Genomic DNA, 5673 nt, shown 5'->3' with positions numbered 1-5673 from the left:
TCTTTCTTTCTTTCTTTCTTTCTTTCTTTCTTTCTTTCTTTCTTTCTCTTTCTCTTTCTTTCTTCTTTCTTTCTTTCTCTCTTTCTTTCTTTCTTTCTTCTTCTTTTTGTTGTTTGTTTAGTTTTGTTTGATTTGATTTGGGTTTGTTGTTTTTGTTTGTTTTCTTTCTTGTTGTTGTTGTTATTGTTGTTGTTGTTGTTGTTTGAGACAAGGTCTTTCTATATAGACCTGGCTGTCCTTTAACTTGATATGTAGACTAGGCTGATCTTGAATTTTGAGACATCCACCTGCCTCTGCCAAAGACTGAGATTAAAGGCATGTGCTACCATGCCTAGCACATTTTTTATAAAATATTTTCATTTCATTCTTCAATGAGCCTGCAAGAGAGAAGAAAAGAGATAATGGAGAAGAAAGACAGACAGAATGTACATTTTAAAATTCAGGAACTGTTAAATTTTACTGCCCTTTTCTTAGTGGCAAATCACTCCATGCCTGTCATACTATAAATAAAATGATTTAATTTTATCTCACCTGCTGGAGCAAACGCATCTGCAGCATTAAGGCCCACACACATTTCTTGCCAAGTTCCATTCAGAACTTGAATGCTGTGCTTGGAATCACCCCAGCAGCTTCTGGTGCCTGGAAATAAACTCTGAACTCACCACCACCATTGTTCAAAATACTTCAGAGCTCATCCTGCCTGCTCCCAGACCCCACTTCATCAATTCTCCAGCTCACTCCAACCAGCTCCCCAAAATGGCATCAGAGGCTTCGGCCCTGTATAGGGCCATTGCATTTGCTGTTACATCTGCCAGATCCCCACTAGCCACAGCTTTTTCTCATGTTCGCTGTACCACCTTGTGTTACCTCAAAATACCTCTCCTGAAGGCCTCAAAATACTTTGAGAGATGGCTCAGCAGTTAGGAACATTTTTTATTCTTTCAGAGGACCTGGGTTCAGTTCCCAGCACCCACATGACAGCTCTCAATCTGCAAATATAGGTTCAGGGGGGATCTGATGCTCTCTTCTGTCCTCTGTGGGTACATGGTACACATACATACATACATAGACACACACAGGCAAAACATTCATACATTTAAATAATTTTAATTAAAAAAACAAAGTTTAAATACTTCTGATTATTTCAACTAAAACAAGTTCCTCGTTGTGCTCCCTCAGACCTCCTTATCCATATTCTATTATCACTCTTTCCACACGTGCAGTCACATGGGGATGTTGTGTGTTGCTCCCAATCCACAATCACCATGGCCAAAGTCAAGAGCAGAAAACAGTATCTCCTGAATTTTATATCTGAAATTTATATGATGGTACTTACCTAGCAGGAGAGACATCATGATCACAAAGGTAGTTTTCCCAGCGTGAGGCAGAGAGTCTTTGGAAGAAGGGGGGCATAGAAGGACACGGAGGGGACAGGAGATCCACAAGGAGAATAACAAAGCCAAAAATCCTGGGTTCAGGGGTCCCTGCAGAGATGATGTATCAACCAAGGACCATGAACAGAAAGGACCCAGACCCCCTGCTCAGATAGCAGCTCAGTCTCCATGTGGGTCCCATAGTAAGGGGAACAGGAGCTGTCTCTGATATGGACTTTGTTGCCTGCTTTTTGATCACTTCCCAATGGCAGGAAGTGATCAAAGTCACAGAAGACGATGCAGGTAGTCCTGATGAGACTTGATAGGCTGGGGTCAGAGGGTACGGGAAGAGGACTCTCCCTTTCAGTGGACTAGGGGAGAGGGAGTGGGAGGAGAGGAAGGAAAGGTGGGCCTGGGAGGAGATGATGGTGAGGGCTACAATCAGGATATAAAGTGAATAAATTGTAAAAAGAAATTAATAAAATAAAATATAGATTTAAAAAGAAATAAATCAAATTTTAACATTAGGTTTAATTAGGAAAAGGAAGAAAAATGGAGACAGCTGGTTTTTAACAAATGTAATTTTGACTTGTTTTCTTTGTTTGAGACAGGGTCTCATTTAGAAGCCCAGCTGACCCTGAGTCACTAACTAAACTATAATGTGTAATATATATTGTATCTGTGATAACTATCAATGTATATATTTAAAAGTCTTGTTGAGGGATGAACACTCAGCTGTCATTCTCAGCACTTACATAGTGTCAGTTTCTGCATTCACCACTGTTCACTACAAAGACAAGTTTCCTTGATGAAGGCGAAGTAACAATTATCTAAGGGTATGAATATATTTAGAATGTAATCTGATGCTATGCCAGCTTAGCTGAAACTAGTACTAAGTTTCGTCTGAGAGCCCATGAGTTCCCCAGCCATGTGTTTCTGATCAGATGTGCAGTACCAAGCATGGATTCCCTCCAATAGAGCAGGCTTCAAATCGAATCAGGGATTTGTTATCCTGATAACAGCCATGCCTCTATTACACAAGAGGACCGATCTTGCCTGGCAGGTTAGTACTATTGTTTGTTGACTTCACACCCTCTCTGCTGAGCTAGTGACCTGATAAATTCTGGGAGACAAGGAGTCAAACCTACTGGTGAATCCAACAGGCTCCAGTGGATATTTCCCAGGAGACGATGACACAGAAAACTTACTCATTAAACTCCGAGTCTCCAGACAAAACCAAAAGACATGAATGGGAGAGAAAGATTTGTAGGAAGGAGGGAATTTAACAAGAATGAGAGAGAGCTGAGAGGGCAGGTGGGAATGAAAGCAATCATGAGGTAGTATATGCATATATGAAATTGTCAAAAAAACAAACTTAACTAAAAACAAAACCAAAAGAGGAGATTTATAGGACCGCATGGAAATGGTGCCGTGTAGAAAAAGCTTCTTTTACAAGTCAAAGAGGAAGGATCCCAGGGAAGTCCTGAGAAAAGTGTTTCTCAAATCTCCATATCTGAGAAGTAAACAGGCGGCCCAGTTTCAAGGGACATTGGCTGAATTTCTAGATACTACCCCTAGATGTCAGTATTCAGCGTTCCCTGTGTTAAGACCAAACAAGCAGTAATGAGGAGCAAGTATCTTGGAGGCTAAAATCCTGTGAAGGGATACTTATGAATTCCTTAAGGACGATGTATGCAACAAATTACTGCAAACCTAATACCTTACAGAAAGTCAGCTGGATTTAAAACAGTGAAGTAAGCGGCTCCCTTCAAAACCAGAGGATTCCTGACCAACAGGTCTTGCTTGTGAATCGTGTACTTCTAGCATACATGTTTGTGTCTGTTTGTGCTTTGGCATCTTCGTGTTTTGAGAATTCTGTAGAGGAAAAACCAACTTTCAAGACCTGCCAAACAACTCACCTGTTGTGATGTTAATTTGGTTGTCAACTTGATTGGACCTGGGCTCAAGAGACACACCTGTCTGAGGCAGATCATTTCCTGTCTCTATGATAAAATGCTCTGACAAAAGCAATTTGAGGGGGACATGGATCATTTGGTCCGCAGTTCCAGGCTGCAGTCCATCACTGTGCAGAAGCCAGGCAGCGGGCACTTGAAGCAGCCAGTGACATCACAACCACAGCCAAGAGCAGAGAGCGGTGAACTGACAAAGGATTGCTACTGCTCAACTTGACTTCTCCGTTCTTCTACAAGCCAGGGTGCCCTACTCAGGGACTGGTGCCGCCCGCAGCAGGCAGGTCTTTGCGTTAATCAAGACAGCTCCTCAATGGCATGGCAGAGGGGCCCAATATAACCAGTCCCTAGTGAGATGCTTTCCCGGACCCTAGGTTGTGTCAAGTTGATAGTTCAGACTAAACGTCCACAGTGTGTTTCCTAGAAGCATTAAGAGGGAAGGCTCTCCCCCAAAGCAGGTTGCACATTTTGCTGCCTAGATAAAGAGACCTGAGTGAAAAAGCAGGATGGCTTTGGCCTGCCTGCTTAAGCTTTTGCTGGTGAGTGTGTCTATGCTATTGTTGCTGCCTCTGCCACCAGCCATCCTTTTCAGCCTTCCAGTGTGGCCTGAACATCAGAGGCTCTCCAGAGCCTCTGGGACTTCCACACTAGATTAGGACAGCTAAGGAATCCAGCTTAGTGGACTGAGCAAGTGGGCTCTCATTCTCTCTAATGTCTAGACAGCCAATGTTGAACTATGCAGTCCACACTGTATAAACCAATCTAATAACCCCCCATATAATATCCATTCTTGAGGCCCTATCTAAAACAACAACAATCCATTTTGTCAATTCTGTTCCTCTAGGTCAGCTGTTCTCAAGGTATGGGGCAAGACCCCTTTGGAGGTCAAAAGACTCTTTCAAAGGAGTCATATATGAAATATCCTGAATACCAGGTATTTACATTATGATTCAGAACAGTAATAAAATTACAGTTATGAAGTAGCAAGGAAAATAATTTTGTAGTTGGGGTTACCACAACATGAAGGATGGCAGCATTAGGATGGTTGAGAAGCATTTCGCTAGGTAAACCTAGCTAGGGTAGCTCTGACTGTCATTTCCCTATGCAGACTACACAATGTTGGACCTACCCCTAAGCCCACACACACCATCCATCTGCTTCTCTGTTGGGCCTGTCATGCCCTAAGTAATTATTCTCTGTCCTTAGCACTCCAAAAAGGTACCAGGCATTAATGATACCATGCAACTTAATTAATGATGCCACTGCAACTATTCAACATTAACTAATCCTAAACTTGATTTTCACAAAACACAATAATACCTCTTGCTCACCAGTTCCCATTATTTCCTGTATTTATTCCCGGTGCCTCCTGACCAGCCTTGTGCTTCCCCATGCAGTTCTGTGTGGCACTGCGTGTTCCCCTGTCTATAAAAAGCTACCCTTCAACACTCCCTTCTTATCTCTTGGTTTCATCATATCTGTATTTTAAAACATCTTGATGCCAGTGTGAAATGAGAGGTAAGGATGTGCACCCTAGAGGTTTGGTGTGGGAAGGACGCCATTGTGAACACTGAAACAAACCACCTTTGCAGGGCTCACAGAGGGCTCACAGCAGGCTCCATGTCTGGCAGTGAGAAAGCTATCTAGAAATGAGAACAGCCAGAAGGCTGCCTGATGGAGAGCCTGGCCAAAAGAGGGGATGGTAAACAAAAGCAGAGAGGGTTTGGGCAGGACAGCAGGAGCTAGTGCACCCCCACATGACTTGGAAGCACCATGGAGGAGATACATTCAGGAAACAATGAAACTTGACCCAACCAGAGTCCTGACACCATCCAAAGTTTTTTTTCTCACTTGCAGATGCTTTCTGCACAGGTAAACCACTCCTTAGTCACCTGTGATGTTTGCCTCGAATACACAGAATGTCACATCTGAGGAAGGGGGAAAGCAGGACATAGGTGTGGCACCTGTTTGGAATGCTGCTTTCCAGTGAGAAAGAAAATAAGCAGGGGCTGAGGATGTAACTCAGCTGGTAGGGTGTGCACCTTACATGAAAGCAGCTCTGGGTTTGAGCCCCAACACCAAAATAAAACTACACGTGGCAGTGCATGCCTCTAATCCCAGAACTCAAGAGGCAGAGGCAGGAGAATTAGAAGTGTAAGGTCACTCTTTGCTGTATAGCATGTTTGAGGGAGGTCAGAGTGGACTACTTAAAACTGTGTCAAAACAGAAAAAAAGGAAGGAAGGAGGAAGGGAGGGAGGGAGGGAGAGAGGGAGGGAGGGAAAGAAGGAAGGAAGGAAGGAAGGAAGGAAGGAAGGAAGGAAGGAAGGAA

At 43.3% G+C, this 5673-nt stretch overlaps 1 long non-coding RNA gene across 1 annotated transcript in view; it reads right to left on the bottom strand.

The window, feature by feature from the left end:
• Window positions 1-6: 6 nt before the first annotated feature.
• Window positions 7-5673, bottom strand: part of LOC129667943 (uncharacterized) — a 36244-nt gene continuing 30577 nt past the window's right edge. The window contains exon 3 of the long non-coding RNA XR_008718844.1: window positions 7-377. This is a non-coding gene — a long non-coding RNA (uncharacterized LOC129667943). The remainder of the gene's footprint in view (window positions 378-5673) is intronic.

The sequence above is a fragment of the Psammomys obesus genome, unplaced genomic scaffold, assembly GCF_907164565.1.
Source record: "Psammomys obesus unplaced genomic scaffold, mPsaObe1.curated_primary_1811, whole genome shotgun sequence".
Classification (NCBI taxonomy): Eukaryota; Metazoa; Chordata; class Mammalia; order Rodentia; family Muridae; genus Psammomys; species Psammomys obesus.
The sequence above is the reverse complement of the archived record's forward strand: the minus strand, read 5'-3'. Positions and strand labels throughout refer to the sequence as shown.